General features: G+C 34.4%; 4 pseudogenes across 2 annotated transcripts; 2 read left to right on the top strand and 2 right to left on the bottom strand.

The window, feature by feature from the left end:
- Positions 1-3,565: 3,565 nt before the first annotated feature.
- LOC146936242 (putative disease resistance RPP13-like protein 1) lies at positions 3,566-25,540 on the bottom strand (annotated as a pseudogene). The gene is made up of 3 exons (XR_015030521.1): positions 21,890-25,540; positions 19,429-21,760; positions 3,566-4,529 (listed from the first exon to the last, which is right to left on the bottom strand). The product of XR_015030521.1 is annotated as a putative disease resistance RPP13-like protein 1 (transcript).
- On the top strand, positions 7,027-10,767 carry LOC146936243 (GRAS family protein TF80 pseudogene; annotated as a pseudogene).
- On the bottom strand, positions 11,146-15,759 carry LOC146936244 (putative disease resistance RPP13-like protein 1; annotated as a pseudogene). Its single transcript, XR_015030522.1, has 2 exons — positions 15,673-15,759; positions 11,146-15,103 (listed from the first exon to the last, which is right to left on the bottom strand). The product of XR_015030522.1 is annotated as a putative disease resistance RPP13-like protein 1 (transcript).
- LOC146936245 (GRAS family protein TF80 pseudogene) lies at positions 18,793-21,008 on the top strand (annotated as a pseudogene).
- Positions 25,541-25,708: the final 168 nt, after the last annotated feature.

Here is a 25,708-nt window from a genome sequence, read left to right on the forward strand (position 1 = left end):
AAAACACATTTGTTTTTTAATCCAAAGAGTCCAAACTGTTTTCTTAAATCAGGTATAAATGAGGTACCATTTTTTAATCCAAAAAACTGTTTTCTTAATCCAAAGGGACCAAAGCTTGCATTACAGGTATAAATGAGTTGGAACTGCAAACTTGTGCAGTAGAAATATGATATCAATAATTATAAAGAAAGCTAGTGTTCAGACTGCATGTTAGGACAAAAAAACTTATTTACTGACACCGTAATAAAATGTTCATGTTGAAAAGTTGCTTTCATATTTCTATATTAACACCAGAGAAGCCACTTAGCTTTTGGTATGGTACAAACTCATTGATGCCAAATTATTTTATTTTATTCATAACAATTTAAAATTATTGATTGATTAATTTGTTAACTTAGTAAACTCAATAAAGACTATGCTTGGCTCTATTTCTAGAGAACTCATAATTAATTCGGAAGGTATTACAATGGAAAGTCAACTTCCACTGTATATGAACTTATGAAGCAACATACAAACAGTAAATTGAAAAGAGACTTTATTCATAGTGATAAATTGAGTCTCAACTATGGAAAGTCAACTTCCACTGTATATGAACTATGTTTGTTTGTCCCTTTTTGTTGAGTGTTGACTGAACATTTTTTGGTGTTGTGCGAAGATTCGTTCATTTTGGTGAATTGCATAATATCTCCGATTGAAGAAGACATTTTTAGGTGACTGAGTGAGTGTATTTAAGTATAAATTAGTTTATGTTAAAATCATTTTATGAGCACCGAAGAACAAACAAATTGGAGTTATTTACATTAGGAAAAAGGAACTCTGATAGTTTGGAATTCGACCATGATGTAATAATAGTCTGATAAAAAAAAATTCATTTATAAATCAAACTCGGTTATCCCGAACAATTTATCCTAGCTGAAATTTATTAATCACTTGAGCTCAGTTGTTTGATTACATTTTATATATTTTTTATTGCAAAGAGGGTTAAAGACCCAAACATTTTTTATATTTGTTTTAGAGAAAATAAACATGTAAAATTACCAATGCACAAACCTCGTGAGAAACCATTTTAAAAAGTATCAATAAACCTTCCTTCAAAAAAAAAAAAGTATCAATAAACCTTTTAAAAAAAAGAAGGCATATTGGTACCATACAATGTTTGAGATAAAATCTTGCAAGCCTAACATAATTTGAAAAAAGTATCAATAAACCATTTTAAACCTATTACAAAATATATAAATGACTCAACTATGTTTAACGTATAAATATTTGGTATGTTGAGGCTCGAATTTTTTTTTTTTTTTTTTTTTTTTTGAGGGAGGGCTCGAATTGAAACTCGCAATTTCCAATTTCTTCGCATCTAATGTATGCCCATTTTACCGCTAAATTATATATATATATATATATATATATATATATATATATATATATATATATATATATATATTTGCTAGAACACACCCACTAGTGTTTTAGCAAGCTACACCTTAAGGTGTATTTAACTACTTTTTAGTTATAACTTGCTAAAACACACCTTCTAAAAAAATAAGTGGGTGTATCCTAGCAATTGCCTATAGGAGTTGCTAATATACACCCACTTATTTTTTAGAAGGTGTGTTTTAGCAACATTCACCTTAAGGTGTATTTAACAACTTTTTAGTTATATCTTTGCTAAAACACACCTTAATAAAAACTAGTGGGTGTATCCTAGCAAACCCCATATATATATATATATATATATATATATATATATAACAAAAACCCAACAATCATATGAATATCCCGTCGCAAACCATTTATAAACATGAAGATCTAAATTTAGGAGAATGCTCTTTGTAACTATCGACAATTAAACTTAGATGTGGGGTATTTTGTAAGACTACTCATTTTTACTCCTTCTTTTTCCATGCAATTGATTTCTCGCGCGCTCTATGCAGTTCGGATTATAGAATTCGAACGACATAAACATCCCATAAAAATATCCAAAACACGTTAAAACATTTCAGATTAAAATCCGAATAGGACGCACAAGAAACTCATAGGGTGAAAAACGTAATAGCCATTCTTTTTTGGTTTGAGAGTTATGTACTGTCCTTGCCTTGATGACTTGGGCTTTAGACCAACCCATTGCATTGTGTGACTTACTTTCGGAAGTTGCTCTTTAGGCACCTAGTAATTGCTCAGAAGAGTCTCAAACTACCGAAAATACTCCAAATGAAAGTGAATTAATGTTCGTTGTAAATGTGAGTTAAGAAAAGAAACAAAAACTTTGATGTCTTGTTCAACCACATATCCTAGAGAATTGCAAAGTTACACATAACAAATATAAATATTAAATACATCGTCAAGGTCACAATTATACATAGCATATCCAATATTCAACCTCACTAGAGCATTATCATTATCATCATCACCAAACTCAAAAAAAGGGTTATTGAAATGTGAAAGAACAAGTTGCTAGTATCTGTTAATTGCAAGATAATAAATTCTTGACACTTGATGATGTATATTGATGTTGATAAGTCGTATCAATTGAAGAGTATAGAATTAAGGAGCATGTGCATGTGGTTAGTTTGGTTAGGCGTAAAGATTATTCTAGCTGCTCAAGGACTTGGAAATATATATGTACATATATTTGATTATTATGAAGTTACTCGGTGACTGTCAATGACCAAGTTCAAGGCATGCATAAGGGCTAAATGTTAATTTTTTTTTCCTTAGACCTTAAGTTGCAAATAACAGTAAAATGGTGCATGTATCTAACAACAATCCCCCGTCGTATTCGAGTTGGCGTCTCTTAGATTTCATGCGTGATCAAGCATTTCATGAAACTAGAGCCAGAAGAGTATAAAATTGGGATACAAATTGCATACATATTCTCAATGTACCTATTATCATCTTATTCTATAGTATATAATTCCTTCTCCTCATTCAAAATTGCGAGGACTACAGCGCACACGAGAGAATAATGGTGAAAATAACAGAAGGGTTCATAACTTGATATCGAAGCAACTGGTTTTAACTTGATCCAAATAGACCAATCAAGGTAATCTGCATGAGAATGATTCAAAGGAAATTGTAGTGACGAATGTATAGTAAGTTTTTTAATACACATTTTGAATATGTAAAAGCGCTAAGTTTATGATCAAACTGCACAACCATGGTGAAAAGAAACAAAACAGATTCTCATATTTTGCTATTCCTTGAACAGCAGTAACATGTATGGAAATACCAATGAAACATCCTTTTTAATGGGTCATGTTCAGTAATAATGTGCAATACAGATGAACCTGAGCTTCTACTTCAGTACTAGATGATCGAATGTGTATCTGGTATACGACACGTGTTGGTGTTCAATAACTACACATGTGGTTGTAATCAATACTTCCAATTTCCAAATCATTACTGGTGGTATCTATGTGTCGGCGTTAATGTTGTGTCCGTCTCAGTGAGGTGTTTTACAGCTTGAGGGTAATAATAGAAAGTAGCAAATCTTAACAATCAAGAGAAATCGTGATTTTCTGATGAACGGTCATTTAGTATCATATTCAGAGAAGGAAAGCACAAATGCTCAAGATATGTATTCATAGATAATTTACAAAAGAAATTTACATTAAAGTACTCAAATGTTAAAACATAAAACAGAACAAGTGCATAGGAGAAAAACTTCATGCTTTTAAGCCACTATAAATCTTTACGAACTAAATCTGCATCACCATTTCCTTTTTTCCTCATGATGATCAAGGAAACAAGAATTTGGCGTACTTTATCAAGCCAAGAATGAATAGACCACCTTGAGAAAAAGGACAAAATGATCGCACTGCTAAAAATATTATTTCCAAGAAAAAGTTCAACTCCTCAATAGAGATACATATACTTAGTGATGCACATAGATAAATCCATTCACAAACTGTGAAATCAAAGATTACTAGCAATGAGCAGCTGTATTGAATCCAATCAAAGATTACCAGTCATCTTCGAGCGTATGAACTAGAGAAGAACATACAAACAGTAAACTGAAAAGAGACTGGAATTATAATGAAACACATTGCTTACCTCTCTCTCTATCTCTCTCTCTAACACATATATTTCTTCTGCTTGGAGTATGATAACTTTGTCCTGCTGCTCGTAGTTTCCTTGATTCCCACAATCAGTAACAAACTTCTGATCAATTTCTACCGACCAAACATTGCTAAGGCATATTCCATCATTTGGTTTTAAAGGTTCAAATTAGGAATAGCTTCTTAGAAAACTCCCTCTTGTCTTCTAAAGTATAGCATCAGATGTCCCCATATTTTTCCATTTGAAGTTACTTAAACCATTTGAGAGAGACACAAAAATCATCCCAAAATGAAGTTACTTATACCATTTGGGAGAGACACATAAATCTTCATCTTCTCTTCCTGAGCTACTCCTATCTTAGTCATAAAATCCGCGCAACAATTGTAAGAATCATTGTAAGATTGTGATCCAAACACCATGGAAACTTCCATCCACCTTTTGAACAGTAATTTTTTGTCCGCCAAAATTCCCTTTGACAACAAAGTGGCATGTCATTAATAAAGTAAAGAATAAGTCAGGAGTTATATCTCCTAATCTCAATTGTGCATTAAAGAAAGCATCAGTTTCAGTAAAATTGATTTATAAACAACTATACTTAAATGAAATCATATTTCTTAAAAAATATAAACAAATATAGAAGTTTCATATGCTCTGAAAATTTGTTGCAGACAACTTTGTAGAATAGTTTCGAAAGACATTTACAATCGTGATGCTGACAAAATGAATGAAACAGTTATAAGTAAACCATATTCGACAAAATTGTGTAGAAATTGTTGATGATTTCCAAAATAATGGAATCACTTTAAATCAAAAGTTGTAACTCTTCATGGGAATCATTCATATACATTGGAACTTTTCGCAAAGAGATGCTTAATGAACATTTGCATTGATTCAAATGTATATGATTATAACCTTTGGCAAAAGGGTGCTTAATGAACCTTTGCATTGATTCAAGTGTATATGATTATAACCTTTGACAAAGGGATGTTTAATGAACCATAACATTGTTTCAAATCAAAGGGGTGTTTTCTCTCATATGAACGGTCATATAATGCACTATAAATGCTTGGCATTTGGGCATTAGTTGGACACACAAAAAAAGAACAATAACATAATTCTCCATCATTCTCTTACTCTAAATCATCCATCAATTCTCTAATGCATGAGTGAATTGCTGGAACCATAAATCTGTAAAATACTGTTAGGAGATACGCTTGGTGTGGTTGTGCAATACACGTCAAGGAACTCATAGTATCCTGAAGGGGATTCGCCGGTCATTCCTTATTGCATCCAATATACAGTTATTGGTGGGGGCGAATCGAACCTAAAGGTAGTATGGCAACCCCATACGCTTTGAGTTTGCATGCATAACCATTAATCTTTTCAGGTTTTAAGTACAACAGCATCTTCCCAACAATCAAGATATACAATAAATCTTTGGAATTTATGTGCACACTTCATCATAGTCATCTTCATCATCTTCTTGGTCAAGTTATTGCAGCAGACCCCCAACACAATTTCCAACAATCTTTAGGTTCGATTTATGATTTACTTGTGATTAATGGTTGCAATTTTTGGAAGAGATGAAAGCTTATATTTTCACCCATAACTACGGTGAACGGTAAACAAATTCCTTTTATGAATATATGTTATGAAAATTTATGGATAAATATTTCATATATGATGTGTTTGTGATAAATTTACATGTGGTTGTAGATAATATATGCATGATAAATTTTGATATGTATAAAATTTATCGTTTGAAATCTGTTTAATGTTAATTTGAACATGAGATAATGTGCATATAAGTGATTACATTACCTATTATGAAATATTTGGCGTTCTAAATGCATGTATATAGTATCTAAGTAAATATAAATATGTTAGATTTAACATGTGGTGACATATATATACATGATTTAGAAATTGTTCAAGTATATGAATTTTGATGAGTATTGTAATACGTTATGAATGTTTAAACACTATTTTATTTATGAAAGTAGTGTAGATAAATTGCCAAAATATCAAGTGGTTGCTTTAATGATATTATTTACTTTGTGTAAGAGATTATTATTATTAGTATTGTGTTGATATTATATGTACATGATAATATGAAAAGTAATGGTTAATTTCTTGTTTATCATGATATTAAAATAATTTGGGTATGTTTTGAATTATTGTAAGTTGATATATGTTCATGGAAGAAAGTCATAGAAAATATTAATGATTTTGGTTCATTGTTTATTCTTCTATGTCATTGTTTATTGAAATTTAGTATTGAACATATTTAAACATAAACTTGAATTTAACACAATGAATTTATGATATATGTATTAGTTATATGATAACTAAGATCAAAATGATTGTGTTATATTTAATTTTATGTGGAGTATATGACTTACATGTTTAATCCCATCTTATGAAGTTTGGTTATGACATTCTTTTATGATCAATTTTTATTTTGCTATGTATGTTTAATGCATTCAATGTATGATATATCTTGGCTAGATATAAAAGAAAAGTTGAAGTTCAAATTGAAATGCATGTTAAATATTGTTATAGCAAATGTGTAATGACATAAAAGTTTGTGCATTATTACAATATACTCAATTGACAAAAGTGTGTCATGGTTTGATGATAGTTGGTGAATACTATCAAGAGTATATAAGTTGATCCATAGACATAGTTATATGAATACAAAATCTATGTGAAGAATTGAATATTCAAAGTTTATAAAAGTTAAAAGAAAATCTTGCAATTATTTGACGAAATGATTGACAAGGAATGATGTCTTTGGAAAATGATGTTGAATGCATTGAAGACATTATTAGGGATGTGGTACAAACCCAAATCTAATTGATTACCAATGGTGGAAACTCAACCCACACTTGAGTAGCATCAAGTCTTGGGTTCAATGGTGAAAGTACACTATTAGAGTAATTGAAGTACTTGACAATAGATACATCCATGGTAGACAGAATCGCGATCCAACTCGTAGGATCGTACGAGTTTGCGATCTCGCAACCCCCCACCGTGCCGGAACGCCGCCGGAATCGTAATCTGATGGGAGCGGCCGGAATCGCCGCGAAAATGCGTGGAAGCGGTGGAATCGAGTGTTTCGGCCGATTCTGTGCGGCTGTGCGCTTCTTCAAAATTCCGGGTTCGCGGGTCGGGTTCGCGACCCGGTTACTTAAAAAACAAAAAAAAAAAACGTTTTCTTTAATATTTGTATTGCTGACTTTTTGTAACGTTTTTGCTCAATAATTATTTTAATTAATTGCCGAAAACTTTCCCAATACACCCACTAATCTCATTAATTGTCAAGTTTTTTTTTTTTATTAAATTAATTGCCATTTTATTAATATGTCGTTTTGCTTCTTTTTTCTTGGTTGTTTTGGGTTTGCTTTTTCTATACTTCAAAGTTCTATGTCGTTTTGATTTCTACTCTTGTACAAGTTATTTTTTTTCGCTAATTAATAATTGTTCATGTGATTTAAAAAATTAATAAGTATATAATAATAATTTTTTGACAATACAATTTATTTGTTTATTGATTAAGTAATTGTGGTATTGTTTAAAAAAAAAGTAATTGTGGTATTTTGAAGTGTTTTTCCACTTATATAATTTATTTTTAATTTTTATGTGTCATGAATTTGTGAATCTATATTATTTTGATTGTGATTTGAGTTTTTTTACACTTAATTATGTTGTTTTTATATGCATATATATACAAATATACATGAAGTTGTAAGATTGGTAGGATCTTACGATCCGTGTTACGATCCTCCGATTCACGATCTTGTAACCCTTCCCCGATCCTGCATAGGATCTCGATTTTGTCTACCTTGGATACATCCCAAGGGGAAAAAGTACTTGGACCATAAGAAGAAAAAGGGTAGGATGAGGTTTTCCTCTTAATGGACATATAGCATATATTTGCTGGAATGCATACTTATGGGGCATTTCCGATATAGTCTACCTATGTGAGAATGAAGTTTGGCCGCTTCACGGAGTTCAAGGGTTTGCTCTTAAATTCTCATGAAAAGGGATATATGACACAAGGCCTTCTTAATGTGTCATCTTACAAGTCTCTTTATCAATAGTACCGAGATTCTATGTGTAAGTTATGCACACTTGTTCTAATGAATAGTTGGTTCAAAGCTTGCCTACCATACTATTTGGGAATGAGCGAAAACTTAACTTACTAAGTAATGGTTCAAATCGCGAGATACCATTATCTGAAGGCATGGAATTTCCGGATTTATGTGATTTAGTATTTTGAAAATGGTGGGGGATTGTTGATGATTTCCAAAATAATGGAATCACTTTAAATCAAAAGTTGTAACTCTTCATGGGAATCATTCATATACATTGGAACTTTTCGCAAAGAGATGCTTAATGAACATTTGCATTGATTCAAATGTATATGATTATAACCTTTGGCAAAAGGGTGCTTAATGAACCTTTGCATTGATTCAAGTGTATATGATTATAACCTTTGACAAAGGGATGTTTAATGAACCATAACATTGTTTCAAATCAAAGGGGTGTTTTCTCTCATATGAACGGTCATATAATGCACTATAAATGCTTGGCATTTGGGCATTAGTTGGACACACAAAAAAAGAACAATAACATAATTCTCCATCATTCTCTTACTCTAAATCATCCATCAATTCTCTAATGCATGAGTGAATTGCTGGAACCATAAATCTGTAAAATACTGTTAGGAGATACGCTTGGTGTGGTTGTGCAATACACGTCAAGGAACTCATAGTATCCTGAAGGGGATTCACCGGTCATTCCTTATTGCATCCAATATACAGTTATTGGTGGGGGCGAATCGAACCTAAAGGTAGTATGGCAACCCCATACGCTTTGAGTTTGCATGCATAACCATTAATCTTTTCAGGTTTTAAGTACAACAGCATCTTCCCAACAATCAAGATATACAATAAATCTTTGGAATTTATGTGCACACTTCATCATAGTCATCTTCATCATCTTCTTGGTCAAGTTATTGCAGCAGACCCCCAACACAAGTTCCAACAGAAATTTTCTAGCCTACTAAATTGGTTGAAACTTACCTCATTAACTCACTCTATCCAATAAGCCTTCTAATTGAGTGACGAGTGTGCTAAATGTGTTCCGTCTGGAAGAGTAAAAAAATGCAGATATAGGACTCGAATACACAAAATTCTCTGACCAAGGCAAATGTTTCATCCCCTGGTGTATAAAAAGCTCTCAATTCCTCGAAAACATCGTTGTCTTCAGATGACATTCTTGTTCAATAATCCTTCTCTAAACTGTGTCCATTTTTGTGGTTTTCATACCTGATAACAAATCAAGCAATTGTTGAATCCATGGAATTTGAAAAGGTGGTTCACATTGTTGATGGCCATTGTTACGAGCTAGCTCAATAGACAAATCTTAGAAAAACCTTAAAAAATGTCAGGGCGGCCCGCCCCATCTGAAAATTACAGGCATTCATGAAAAGAAAGAGGTATTGGAGAAAATGAGCTTTCATTTTGACAACTGAAGCAGGAGATGTTGATCCAATAGGTAGCAAACTTGAAGATGTCGATTTCGAAAACTTGCCTGTCAAGACAGCATGACCAGCATATATCAATCTGCAGAGAGCGGTTCACACGGGTTAGAGGACTTTGGCAGAGTGGCTCAAGAGAGATATGATCAATGCATATATCTTGAGTCCCGACTCGGCATTATCACCTCTCTTTTTAGGTGTTTTACCTAAGATGGGAATCTTTCTTAACTCTATGTGTAAACTACAACCAAAACTTTAAGGGATTGCTGAACAGGAATCAAATCTAAATGGATGTAAGTTAATGAAGAGAATCAATCGAGCATTGTACTTTTACAGTTCTTTTTTTGACTGCTTGGACTCTACTGTTACGATAACATCAGTGGAGAGACAAACTCAAGAGCATGCTTCTTGAAGAGATAATAAAGAACATCATTACTTGATAGGGAGTCGATAGAAAGGAAAGGCTTGAAATGACTGGATTTGTGAAGGTACCTTTGAGTTACAATGGGGGGATAGAAGAAACTAATCTATTGCAGCGATATAGTCATAAATTTAGGAGAAAATGATTGTTTGCTTGTCTGCTGGAGTGATAGACTACTGTTTTCTGTATTGGCCTGGAAATTTAGGAGATGATTCTTGATATACATGCTGGAATATGAAAGTCACAATTAGAAGAATTTATGTTTTTGTTTTCTGGATTTTCGAAGTGTTTAAAAGAAGTGAAAGAACATATCCTTCTTAGTTTCATAAATATATTGCATGCTAGTTGAAGAAGACGCCGTGTTTGGAATTGGTTAATTAAAAGGTGCATACAAGGAGTACTCATACTTGCTATTTATATCGAATATATTGTCCATACTGTTTTCAGTTAAAAAAAATCTATCTAATTTCTGTCAAGACATTGCTGTCTACAAAATCATATCAGATGTAACAGCATGCTGTTAATGTTCAAACTTGCTAGACATAGAGTGTTCTGTTAGCTCTATGACACTGTTAGTACTCTCTGGTTTCTTTAAACAATTATGTTACTTGTTACTATTTCTGTTGCCTATTTATGGTCCTACTTTTATACATAAAGCTATCAGTTTCTAAAAAATATCATTGTTTTCAGAAAACATCCTCGTTCAGATATACTTCTATTAATTGCTTCTCTTTTGAAGGAAACTAATTCACTTATGAACAATGACAAATCTGAATGTCCATGTAAGAGAAAAAATCTCAACAATTAAAACACTTCTATATCAATAGGTGGAATAAGTAAAAATTGAAAATGAAGTTGTACGCTATGCAAAACTTATGATGACGATGATGATGATGTGATCTATTTGGCATATAAGATGCATACATCGAAGAAAAATGAGAAAATTCTTGTAGGCAGCCACTGTTTCTATTTGATGCTATGTCAATAGAGAGCCAGTATAGTTTATTTTTAATATGCCTGTGCAGAATAATAACAGCCACAAGGAATTTGATTAAATCATGGTCCAACTATGATTAGAAAACACCAAATTTCACTGATAACAAAGTGGCATGAGATTCAATTCTTTTCTTTTTTATAATAATTTCGATCATTTCTTTCTAACAATAAAAAAGTAAAACGAAAATCACAGTTAAAGGCCATATCCTCACCTTATAATTGGTAGACACAAGTTATTCTCCCGTCTCTTTTGTCGAGTCTCATGTTTTCTGGGCACTGGGCTAGCACAAATTGAAAACACACAACTAATGTGGGGCCTACAGTTGGACCAGGCATGAGCTTTGTGGAAGTGGAATAAACAGCCATATGCTGCTAGTTGTGCGTGAGAGCAGTGGTCGTGCTCGTGCCATTCATCTACTCACAAATGAGAATGGATGGCAACAAAAGAGCATGGTTTCTGGTCACATGTAAGCGGTCAGAAAAACCATTGCAACAAATACCGTGCACTGTTCAACATGAAACATAGTATCTTATGCATTAATTATACTATTTGACAAGTATAAACAGATTAGTGAATGTGGTGCACCTCGCTACAATAACATCCCATCTCATCTCAGCCGCCAATCAGGAAATTGTCACATCGGGAATGTGACTAATTGTATGCCAACGCTCTCCTTCCTCCTTTTGGTACTGCTGCTTAAGTAATGGACAATCATGAATGGACAAAGTAGAAAGGGAGCTGGGTAGACCCTCCTGTGGCAAACTGTCAAGACAAGGGCAGTCTTCAATATATAGAGATTCAAGTTGATTTTTCTTATGTTGGAACAATTTGTTAACTCAAGAGATTTAATAGTTGATGGCAGCAGACTCTCCTCCGGAAAGGACTCCAAGATTTCAAAATCATCACTAATGCTGAATTGTTTCAGAGAATTGAGTTGGAACAAACCCCACTCTTCTCTTGAAGCCATCAATTTAGGACATCTTTCTATTCGGATGCTGCATAGATCGGAAGGCAACTGTGTCCCGAAAAACGATTCTAGCCATGGACTATCGTACAACATTAGAGAATGAAGATTGGTGAACACGTGCAGTGCAAAAGGCAAGGAGGAAGAGTGCCAACCTGTTATAGTTAGAGTGCGAAGAGAATTACAGCTACACATCACATATCCGAAGAGGACCATTGTAGATTTGGACCAAAGAAGTCTTCAACTTCCAACTTTTCAAGAAAGACACTGTTAAATAGAATTTTCTCTAGGGTGGATTCAATGACCCGAGATCCACAAAGGATGACCCTTTTCAAGCTAGAAGGAAATTCATTTATTAAAATGCGATCACATCTCTTTAGTTCTAGGTCACGGATATTATCAGCCTTTGGAATTGAAGCCTGCAACTCCTGGCAATCAATAATTTCCAATTTTTGCAAAGAACAAAGGTGTTGAGGCAGGGAACTTTTCAACTTCGGACAATGTGTTTAAATCGCAAAGTTTCAAGGGATCTAAATGGAACAGTTGATGAATTATAGCCAGAAATCATTGTACCAATAATCTCTACTCCATCGCAGCCTGAAATGGAAAGCTTCTTGAGAGAGTGGAACTGCCCAAGTGGTGGTAACTGGGAACAAAGTTTACATCCTAACAATTCTAGAGATACTAAATTACAATCCCCAAGCCAATTTGGAAAGCTCCTGCCTCGGTATTCTTTGATGGTTAGCCTCACGAGGTTTCTATTTGGTTGAAGAGCCTCTAAGACAGAGAGATGTGCTTCAGTTACTGATCCATTCATTTGTCTCCATTCATCATATGACATGCTTAATTCTTCTAAATGTTCTTTTTCTTCCAAATTTGCTGCCACAGCATCAGCGGGATCAATTACATTATTCAACCCTGAAATTTGAAGCCTTCCTTGAAGATGATTGAGTTCCGCCAACTGTTTAATGTCAAATCCACGCTGCTTTCCCACAACAAAATCAGTCAGCATCTCAAGATTTTTTAACCTACTTATATTCGGTGGCATCTTCTTAATATGAGTGCCTTTCAGATTAAGATGAAGTAAATTGATGAGTTTGCAAAAATCTGAAGGGAGATCAGCCAATTTGAAACATTGTTCCAATAAGAGTGTTTGCAAATTATACAGCATACAAATGGAATTGGGTAAGCTTGCAATCTCAGTGTGAGAAAGGTCTAGATAGCGCAGAAGCTTTAAATTTCTTATCTCGTCGTCTAGCTCTACGAGATTGCAACCAGAGAGGGACAACACCTGCAAATATTTTAGTCTTGAAAACAAATTTTTCTGTACACTTGGGCTTATCTTAAAGCGTTGGTCACCACAGCCCTGCGCTTCTACCATCAGACTGTGTAGTCCCTTAATTTTAAGAATATGATCTAGTTTTCTATCACCATCTTCCAAATCAAGGCAGCACCAAATGCGACGCGTCCGTTTAGGGATTTCTTGCACATTACCACCCTCTATTCGTAAGAGGAACTCTCCTGACACTGATTTTGCTAAATCATCGACAAGATCATTCATGATGAAGTAGTACTTACCATCCCATAATGGCATAGTTACTGATTGTTGGAAAAACGATATTGACACTAGATAATTGAAGAATTCATTACCCAACTCTTCTTCACTTTTGTCTCTTCCCCGATACTTTAGCAAGCCTTCAGCCATCCAAAGCTTGATTAACTCACTCTTCTCAAACTCATAGCCCTTCGGAAACATAGAACAAAAAGCAAAACAACGCTTCAGATTAGAAGGGAAGTTAAGATAACTCAATCTAAGTACGGGGTTAATGTTGTCCCCGTCTGATAAACGCCACATATCAGTCTCCAATATTTTAATCCATTCAGTTTCACAGAATTTGTTTTGCAAGAATTGGCCCAATGTTTCTAGAGCTAAAGGTAACCCCCCACACTTTTCTACAATTTTCTTGCCGATCAACTCAAGATTTGGATATTCAAATATATTCTTGCCCACAAAAGCATGATGCACAAATAAACTCCAAGAGTCACTCTCTTCCAATTGATTTAAACGAAGTAGCTGAGTGGATCCTATGATTGATGCTACTTCCTTGTCATGCGTTGTCACAATAATCTTACTTCCAGAAGATCCATGGCTAAACGGAAGTAGTAGCTTCTTCCAACATTCCGCATTCCCGTTCCAGATATCGTCTAAAACAAGCAAGTACTTCTTGCCAGCTAGTCTATGTTGCAATTGACGTTGGAGTATTTCCAAGTCTTCACCATACGCTTCTGAAGAATGAAATTCCCTGAGAATTGCTCGGGTGAGATGAACAAGATCAAAAGATTTTGAAACATAGACCCAAGCTTTAAGTTCAAATTGCTCATGTATCTTGTGGTCATTGTAAACAAGCCGAGCAAGGGTTGTCTTACCCATCCCAATAACACCAATTATACTGATTATGCGTACAAGGTTGTCACCATGACTGTCTGAACGTAAAAATTCAATTATTTTCTCCTTTTCGCTCCCTCTACCATATATCGCAGATTCATCCACCAAAGGTGCAGTTGGTAGTATCCGGGGGGTGACTCTACCTTCATTACTAACAAATATGACATTACAACTTTTCGATACAGCTCTAAATTCTCTTAACAATTTCAAGACTCCAATTTCACAATCACCACTAGTTAATTTGTTAAGTCCCAATCTATCCTTCTGATCAGCAAGAAACTCTAGGTTCTGTATCAATGCTTCAATCCTATCCTCAAATCCTCGCTTAATAAAAGGCGAAAGAAAGCGTCGCATCTTGCCCTTTGGTCGTGCATCAGTAGCAATCACATCGAATAGTTGCTCTAATTCGTATACATCATGTTTGAGATCATCAAGCCAATTCTTCAAGTTACGTTGTTGGTATTCCTTTATATCTGCATCATCCAGTACTTCATTGATAGAATCCAGTGTGGTTTCAAGTTTTTTCACCAGCCTTTCGTGGAAGTAGTCTCTGAAATCTTGAGAAGCCAACCTCTCACGAATCATTTGAAAGACAGACGAAAGAAATGCCCCACCAACAACTCCTGCCATGATCTCAAATCTGAGCGTCGTTCACAATTCTCGAAGGCTATCTGCAATAATAGATGGTTAACTGTTAAAAGTGTATAATCGTGGTTGAACTCAAGTGGTTAATGAGTTTAAAGACGAATCGTTCAAGTTTAGGAATCCGAGAAGTTGAATTATAAATTTTTTTACTAAGAATCTCTCCTCCAAGTTTCCCCTTCGCAACACTGAAAGTCAATTCACAATTCACAATTATAAATATTTAAAAATACTCTCTAAAATTTGTGTTCTTCTATTTAGACACATACTAATAATAACTAATATATAAATAACATACTAACTTCTCTAACAACTCATAATTTAATACAATCCTTAATCAAATGCCTCTTGATAGGCAAAGATTATATAAGAAGGTTACTCAGACAACATCATTATTAATCCCTCTGATCCTTATTATAACAAACAATTCACTCTTTATGTTTATCTAATTACTAAGTAATTGATATATTTACTTTATATATATATATATATATATATATATATATATATATATATATATATATTATTCAATGAATTTAAAAAAAAAATCTTATAATAAGGATTAGAGACTGATATACCACATGGGAGAGAGAAATACCTGAGTTTGTTTTTGAACTGATTGAGACTGATATCGATCACTAAAAAGAGAGAATATAGAATGAATGAAGGAAGAAGGAGCTTGTAGAAGATAAGCAAGCATAAAAATGAAATATTAATCTTCTACCACACGTATCCAGACTATGACATAAATCCAATAATTACCATGACGTTTCTTTATTGTCAATGTTATACCACATGTATCAAGACTAGGACATTTTAACACATTTTTTCTAACTCTATTTTTATATTGAAACACATAAATCTCACCATTTTAAAAAGGCTTAGTTGCAGTTTTGACACCCTAAGTATCACTATCTTATGATTTTGCCCCCTTATAAAAAACAATAACAAATCAGCCCCCTAAATTTACTCCTTTTTGCATGCCCCAAAACCAATTTTGACTAAATCAATGCATACGTGGCACTCACATCACTTAAAGTGAGGTGCCACGTGTGACTTTTTATTTTCCTAGGGGTCAAAACTATAATTATGCCTAATAAATACTCCCTCCATCCCATTTTAAATGACCTAATTTAAAAAACTGTACTGTTCATATATCATGCTATGACCTTATTTTTCTACTAATATATAAATGCAAAATATAGCATGTAAGAAGTTATTGGATTCGTCTCAACGAATATTTTCAAAATAACAAATTTTCATAACTTTTTCTAATAGACTATTAAAGATATTTAAATTCAAAATTGTGCATTGGCATATGTGACAGAGTCAACTAAGTCACATAATATGGGATGGATGGAGTGAAGTGATGTGGGTGACATATATGCATTGACTTGGTCAAAATTGATTTAAGAAGCCAAAAGTGCAAAAAGGGTAAACTTAGGGGTTGATTTGATACTCCCTATGTACTGTTCATTGTGTTGCCCACTAATAACATGACAAATAGATTACAAAGTCCACGTCATTACTCTTTTAATTAATTGCGTTTCATAACTTCATGCTTTTGCTCAAAAAAAAAAATTTCATGCTCATCAAACAACAAGGACTGGAATGATATTCCTCCCTTTTTGGTTCAGACCCTTCCGATTAATCAACCTTCCTATTTTTGTTTCGATGACCATTAGTGTTGAAAGAGAGATTGAGTTTCCCTCAAAGCAAATCAAAGATTGATGTTGAAAATTAAGGATTATAGGGTTGCAATTTTACTGATCATCAAACAAAAAAAATGATGAAGAATTTGTATAAAAACTGAGATTGATCTTGAAAATTAAGGGTTATATTATTGACAGTGGCGGCGCCAGACAAAAAAGTTTGGGGTGGCGGGCATCCCGCCATCAAAATAAACCAAAATATATAAATCATATTGCATACAATACATTTAAGTAGTAATAAACCAAAAACCGATCGTTCAAAATTTAAACTACATAATATATAAACTAACATACCTATAGATGCACTTTACGCTTTCCGAATGAAATTAACAAAAGAAATTAACAAAATATTATCACAGGTTCTACTGTCACAGTATCCTAACACATCTAATTACATCAAATATTATGTAAATTATGCAAAGAAAAAAAGTACTACAGTTTCATTGTTCTATTGTCACAGGTTCATTATAAAAAATTATGTAAAATATTATCACAGGTTCTACTGTCACAGTAGCCTAACACATCTTTGTTTCATTGTTTTAAAACTACTACAGTTTCCATTGCTTTCTGCTTATTATTCTCTTTTAGGAAAAAAGTTTTCCATCAGATAGCATGAAAAACAAATTGAAACAATAAAATAGTCTTCAGTTGTTAACAGATTTAGTGTTGGTGATTTCCAAAATAATGAAATCACTTTAGAACCAAAAGTTGTAACTCTTCATGGGAATCATTCATATACATTGGAACTTTTCGCAAAGAGGAGCTTAATGAACATTTGCATTGATTCAAGTGTATATGATTATGACCTTTGGCAAAGTGGTGCTTAATGAACCTTAGCATTGATTCAAGTGTGTATGATCATAACCTTTCACAAAAGGGTGCTTAATGAACCATAACATTGATTCAAGTCAAAAGGGTGCTTTCTCTCATGTGAAGGGTCATATAATGCACTATAAATGCTTGGCATTTGGGCATTAGTTTGACACAGAAAGAACAACAACACACAATTTTGGACAGAATTTTGTTGCATTAACAACATAATTCTCCCTCATTCTCTTACTCTAAATCGTCCATCAATTCTCTAATGCCAAAATTCCCTTTGACAACAAAGTGGCATGTCATTAATAAAGTAAAAAATAGGCTTATTTGATCCATTAGTCCCTTAAATAATTTCAAGTTTTCATTTTAGTCCCACAATTAATAAAACGTACGTTTTAGTCCCTCACTTTTTGCTCCGTTTGCCAAATAAATCCCATCCGTCAAAACAATTGGTTTTCCGTTAGTATGAGTCCACGTGGCAAAAAAAAACCCAGAAAATTGGCTTCTTCCCTTGTGTTCTTGTGTTCTTCATCATCTTCACATGATTCATAAAGAAAAACCCAGAAAAATCAAAATTCATCAAAAAAACAATATTCCTCCGTCACGGCCATCAACTCAACAAACAACAAACACAAACAACATTCATTCTACTCAACAAACACACTGCCATGGATCCATCTCTAAATTTCTTATTCTTTCATTCATTCATTCTCACAAAGAAGAATTTTTATTTCCTTTCTTTCATTCATTTATTCATCAACAAATGCATAAGCTTGAAAGAAAAAAACTTGGCATCGCAAACTTGAAAACAAAAATTAAACAAACTGGAATTGCAAACTTGAATACAAAAATTAAACCAACAAATCCATAATCTGGAAAATGGGTATCAAAAACTTGAAAACAAAATCGTTTATGAACAAAAGCAAATGTTCATAAACTGGAATTAAAACTTGAAGTTGCATAAATTGAAACATTCAAACCTATTTCGTATGAAAAATGGGTATGAATCCACTTCCTTTGGATTTCTTTGAGATTTAACACTCTCTGGGTCAATCGAAAGGAGAATAAGGGAGGAAGTAAAAGGTTTTTATGTTTTAATTAGAACTCAATTAGGAACAAACCAAGAATAAGAAAAAACATAAAAAGAAGGGGGGAAAAAAGATGGAAACGAAGAAGAAAGAAGAAGAATGGAAAGCATAGGGAAGGAGATAAACTCAATTGGGTTTTGTGTTGCTGTGTTGTTGTGGTGAGGAATGAAGAAATAGATCCAATTTTTTTTTTTAGTTTTAATTTATTTTTCTGGATTGGAATGAAGTTTTTTATGAATTTATGAACATGATTGATTAAGAAGATGAAGTTTTTGCCACGTGGACTCATAGTAACGGAAAACCAATTGTTTTGACGGATGAGATTTATTTGGCAAACGGAGTAAAAAGTGAGGGACTAAAACATACGTTTTATTAAATGTGGGACCAAAATGAAATCTTGAAATTATTTAAGAGACCAATAGATCAAATAAGCCTAAAAAATAAGTCAGGAGTTATATCTCCTAATCTCAATTGTACATTAAAGAAAGCAACAGTTTCAGTAAAAGTGATTTATAAACAACTATACTTAAATGAAGTCATATTTCTTAAAAAATATAAACAAATATAGAAGTTTCATATTCTCTATGAAAACTTGTTACAAACAACTTTGTAAAATAGTTTCGATAGACATTTACAATCAGGACGCTGACAAAATGAATGAAACAACTATAAGTGAACCATATTCGATAAAAGTGTGCAGAAATTTTCTAGCCTGCTAAATTGGTTGAAACTTACCTCATTAACTGACTCAAATCCAATAAGTCTTCTAATCGAGTGGCGAGTGCGCTAATTGTGTTCCGCCTGGAAGAATAAAATGCAGATATAGGACTCGAATACACAAAATTCTTTGACCAAGGCAAACGTTTCACCCCCTGGTGTATAAAAAGTTCTCAATTCCTCGAAAACATTGTTGTCTTCAAATGAGATTCTTGTTCAGAAACACTTCTCTGAACTGTGTCCATTTTTGAGGTTTTCATACCTGGTAACAAATCAAAAAATTGTTGAATCCATGGAATTTGAAAAGGTGGTTCACATTATTGATGTCCATTGTTCCGAGCCAGCTTAATGGAGAAATCTTAGAAAAACCTTAAAAAACGTCAGAGCGGACCTCCCCATCTGAAAATTACAGGCATTCATGAAAATACAGAGGAATTGGAGCAAATGAGCTTTCATTTTACAACTGAAGCAGGAGATGTCGATCCAATAGGCAGAAAACTCGAAGACGTCGATTTCAAAAATTTGCCTGTCAAGACAGCATGACCAGCATATATCAATCTGCAGAGAGCGGTTCACACGGGTTAGAGGACTTTGGCAGAGTGGCTCAAGAGAGATATGATCAATGCATATATCTTGAGTCCCGACTCGGCATTATCACCTCTCTTTTTAGGTGTTTTACCTAAGATGGGAATCTTTCTTAACTCTATGTGTAAACTACAACCAAAACTTTAAGGGATTGCTGAACAGGAATCAAATCTAAATGGATGTAAGTTAATGAAGAGAATCAATCGAGCATTGTACTTTTACAGTTCTTTTTTTGACTGCTTGGACTGTACTGTTACGATAACATCAGTGGAGAGACAAACTCAAGAGCATGCTTCTTGAAGAGATAATAAAGAACATCATTACTTGATAGGGAGTCGATAGAAAGGAAAGGCTTGAAATGACTGGATTTGTGAAGGTACCTTTGAGTTACAATGGGGGGATAGAAGAAACTAATCTATTGCAGCGATATAGTCATAAATTTAGGAGAAAATGATTGTTTGCTTGTCTGCTGGAGTGATAGACTACTGTTTTCTGTATTGGCCTGGAAATTTAGGAGATGATTCTTGATATACATGCTGGAATATGAAAGTCACAATTAGAAGAATTTATGTTTTTGTTTTCTGGATTTTCGAAGTGTTTAAAAGAAGTGAAAGAACATATCCTTCTTAGTTTCATAAATATATTGCATGCTAGTTGAAGAAGACGCCGTGTTTGGAATTGGTTAATTAAAAGGTGCATACAAGGAGTACTCATACTTGCTATTTATATCGAATATATTGTCCATACTGTTTTCAGTTAAAAAAAATCTATCTAATTTCTGTCAAGACATTGCTGTCTACAAAATCATATCAGATGTAACAGCATGCTGTTAATGTTCAAACTTGCTAGACATAGAGTGTTCTGTTAGCTCTATGACACTGTTAGTACTCTCTGGTTTCTTTAAACAATTATGTTACTTGTTACTATTTCTGTTGCCTATTTATGGTCCTACTTTTATACATAAAGCTATCAGTTTCTAAAAAATATCATTGTTTTCAGAAAACATCCTCGTTCAGATATACTTCTATTAATTGCTTCTCTTTTGAAGGAAACTAATTCACTTATGAACAATGACAAATCTGAATGTCCATGCAAGAGAAAAAATCTCAACAATTAAAACACTTTTATATCAATAGGTGGAATAAGTAAAAATTGAAAATGAAGTTGTATGCTATGCAAAACTTATGATGACAATGATGATGATGTGATCTATTTGGCATATAAGATGCATGCATCGAAGAAAAATGAGAAAATTCTTGTAGGCAGCCACTGTTTCTATTTGATGCTATGTCTATAGAGAGCCAAAATGAGAAGTATAGTTTATTTTTAATATGCCGGTGCAGAATATTAACAGCGACAAGGAATTTGATTTTATCATGGTCCAACTATGATTAGAAAACACAAAATTTCACTGATAACAAAGTGGCATGAGATTCAATTCTTTTCTTTCTTATAATAATTTCGACCATTTCTTTCTAACAATGAAAAAGTAAAACGAAAAATCACAGTTAAAGGCCATATCCTCACCTTATAATTGGTAGACACAAGTTATTCTCCCGCCTCTTTTCTCCAGTCTCATGTTTTCTGGGCATTGGGCTAGCACATATTGAAAACAGACAATAATGTGGGGCCTAAAGTTGGACCAGGCATGAGCTTTGTGGAAGTGGAATAAACAGCCACATACTGCTGGTTGTGTGTGAGAGCAGTGGTCGTGCCATTCATCTGGTCACAAATGAGAATGGATGGCAACAAAAGAGCATGGTTTCTGGTCACATGTAAGCGGTCAGAAAAACCATTGCAACAAATACCGTGCACTGTTCAACATGAAACATAGTATCTTATGCATTAATTATACTATTTGACAAGTATAAACAGATTAGTGAATGTGGTGCACCTCGCTACAATAACATCCCATCTCATCTCAGCCGCCAATCAGGAAATTGTCACATCGGGAATGTGACTAATTGTATGCCAACGCTCTCCTTCCTCCTTTTGGTACTGCTGCTTAATTAATGGACAATCATGAATGGACAAAGTAGAAAGGGAGCTGGGTAGGCCCTCTTCTGGCAAGCTGTCGAGACAAGGGCAGTCTTCAATATATAGAGATTCAAGTGAAGTGAGGTGGAGAAGACCCTTGTAGTTTATTATTCTTAGGTTGGAACAATTTGTTAACTCAAGAGATTTAATAGTTGATGGCAGCAGACTCTCCTCCGGAAAAGACTCCAAGATTTCAAAATCATCACAAACGCTGAATTGTTTCAGATAATTGAGTTGGAACAAACCCCATTCCTCTCTCGAAGCGATCAATTTAGGACATCTTTCTATTCGGAGGTTGCATAGATTGGAAGGCCACTGCCTCCCGGAAAAAGATTCTAGCCATGGACTATCGTACAACATGAGAGAATGAAGATTGGTGAACACGTGCAGTGCAAAAGGCAAGGAGGAAGAGTGCCAACCTGTTATAGTTAGAGTGCGAAGAGAATTACAGCTACACATATCCGAAGAGGACCATTGTAGATTTGGACCAAAGAAGTCTTCAACTTCCAACTTTTCAAGAAAGACACTGTTAAATAGAATTTTCTCTAGGGTGGATTCAATGACCCGAGATCCACAAAGGATGACCCTTTTCAAGCTAGATGGCAATTCATTTATTAAAATGCCATCACATCTCTTTAGTTCTAGGTCACTGATATTATCAGCCTTGGGAATTGAAGCCTGCAATTCTTGGCAATCAATAATTTCCAATTTTTGCAAAGAAGGAAGGTGTTGAGGCAGGGAACTTTTCAACTTCGGACAATGTTTTATACAAAGCTCTTGAAGCAAAGGGAAACATTCAAGACATAACCATTCCTTCCATTCTGACATGTGCTCAAATCGCAAAGTTTCAAGGGATCTAAATGGAACATTTGATGAATTATAGCCAGAAATCATTGTACCTATAATCTCTATTCCATCGCAGCCTGAAATGGAAAGCTTCTTGAGAGAGTGGAACTGCCCAAGTGGTGGTAACTGGGAACAAAGTTTACATCCTAACAATTCTAGAGATACTAAATTACAATCCCCAAGCCAATTTGGAAAGCTCCTGCCTCGGTAGTCTTTGATGGTTAGCCTCACGAGGTTTCTATTTGGTTGAAGAGCCTCTAAGACAGAGAGATGTGTTTCAGTTACTGATCCATCCATTTCTCTCCATTCATCATATGACATGCTTAATTCTTCTAAATGTTCTTTTTCTTCCAAATTTGCTGCCGCAGCATCAGCGGGATCAATAACATTATCCAACCCTGAAATTTGAAGCCTTCCTTGAAGATGATTGAGTTCCGCCAACTGTTTAATGTCAAATCCACGCTGCTTTCCCACAACAAAATCAGTCAGCATCTCAAGATTTTTTAACCTACTTATATTCGGTGGCATCTTCTTAATATGAGTGCCTTTCAGATTAAGATGACGTAAATTGATGAGTTTGCAAAAATCTGAAGGGAGCTCAGCCAATTTGAAACATTGTTCCAATAAGAGTGTTTGCAAATTATACAGCATACAAATGGAATTGGGTAAGCTTGCAATCTCAGTGTGAGAAAGGTCTAGATAGCGCAGAAGCTTTAAATTTCTTATCTCGTCGTCTAGCTCTACGAGATTGCAACCAGAGAGGGACAACACCTGCAAATATTTTAGTCTTGAAAACAAATTTTTCTGTACACTTGGGCTTATCTTAAAGCGTTGGTCACCACAGCCCTGCGCTTCTACCATCAGACTGTGTAGTCCCTTAATTTTAAGAATATGATCTAGTTTTCTATCACCATCTTCCAAATCAAGGCAGCACCAAATGCGACGCATCCGTTTAGGGATTTCTTGCACATTACCACCCTCTATTCGTAAGCGGAACTCTCCTGACACTGATTTTGCTAAATCATTGACAAGATCATTCATGATGAAGTAGTACTTACCAATCCCATAATGGCATAGTTACTGATTGTTGGAAAAACGATATTGACACTAGATAATTGAAGAATTCATTACCCAACTCTTCTTCACTTTTGTCTCTTCCCCGATACTTTAGCAAGCCTTCAGCCATCCAAAGCTTGATTAACTCACTCTTCTCAAACTCATAGCCCTTCGGAAACATAGAACAAAAAGCAAAACAACGCTTCAGATTAGAAGGGAAGTTAAGGTAACTCAATCTAAGTACGGGGTTAATGTTGTCCCCGTCTGATAAACGCCACATATCAGTCTCCAATATTTTAATCCATTCAGTTTCACAGAATTTGTTTTGCAAGAATTGGCCCAATGTTTCTAGAGCTAAAGGTAACCCCCCACACTTTTCTACAATTTTCTTGCCGATCAACTCAAGATTTGGATATTCAAATATATTCTTGCCCACAAAAGCATGATGCACAAATAAACTCCAAGAGTCACTCTCTTCCAATTGATTTAAACGAAGTAGCTGAGTGGATCCTATGATTGATGCTACTTCCTTGTCATGCGTTGTCACAATAATCTTACTTCCAGAAGATCCATGGCTAAACGGAAGTAGTAGCTTCTTCCAACATTCCACATTCCCGTTACAGATATCGTCTAAAACAAGCAAGTACTTCTTTCCAGCTAGTCTCTGTTGCAATTGTCGTTGGAGTATTTCCAAGTCTTCACTATACGCTTCTGAAAATGAAATTCCCTGAGAATTGCTCGGGTGAGATGAACAAGATCAAAAGATTTTGAAACATAGACCCAAGCTTTAAGTTCAAATTGCTCATGTATCTTGTGGTCATTGTAAACAAGCCGGGCAAGGGTTGTCTTACCCATCCCAATCACACCTATTATACTGATTATGCGTACAAGGTTGTCACCATGACTGTCTGAACGTAAAAATTCAATTATTTTCTCCTTTTCGTTCTCTCTACCATATATCGCAGATTCATCCACCAAAGGTGCAGTTGGTAGTATCCGCGGGGTGACTCTACCTTCATTACTAACAAATATGACATTACAACTTTTCGATGCAGCTCTAAATTCTCTTAACAATTTCAAGACTCCAATTTCACAATCACCACTAGTGAATTTGTTAAGTCCCAATCTTTCCTTTTGATCAGCAAGAAACTCTAGGTTCTGTATCAATGCTTCAATCCTATCTTCAAATATTCGCTTAATAAAAAGCGAAAGAAAGCGTCGCATCTTGCCCTTTGGTCGTGCATCAGTAGCAATCACATCGAATAGTTGCTCTAATTCGTATACATCATGTTTGAGATCATCAAGCCAATTCTTCACGTTTCGATGTTGGTACTCCTTTATATCTGCATCATCCAGTACTTCATTGATAGAATCCATTGTCATTTCAAGTTTTTTCACCAGCCTTTCATGGAAGTAGTCTCTGAAAGCTTGAGAAGCCAACCTCTCTCGAATCACTTGAAAGACAGACGAAAGAAATGCACCACCAACAACCCCTGCCATGATCTCAATTCTGAGCGTGGTTCACAACTCCGGGAGGCTATCTGCAAGAATAGATGGTTATGTATTATCCTAGTTAACTCTTAAGCGCATATAATCGTGTTTGAACTCAAGTGGTTAACGAATTTAAAGACGAATTGTTCAATCCTTTGATGCAATGAATTTACTTTCCTAGATTGTTTTTGATGAGTTGCTTTTATAGTGGCATAAAAAATATGTAATTAGAGTTATCGTATCCACAACTTGTACGATACTAAAGCATGTTGAAAATTCTTGT

Source organism: Medicago sativa, chromosome 3 (genome assembly GCF_051527215.1).
Source record: "Medicago sativa cultivar Bolivia chromosome 3, Bolivia_mono, whole genome shotgun sequence".
In the NCBI taxonomy this organism is placed as follows: domain Eukaryota; kingdom Viridiplantae; phylum Streptophyta; class Magnoliopsida; order Fabales; family Fabaceae; genus Medicago; species Medicago sativa.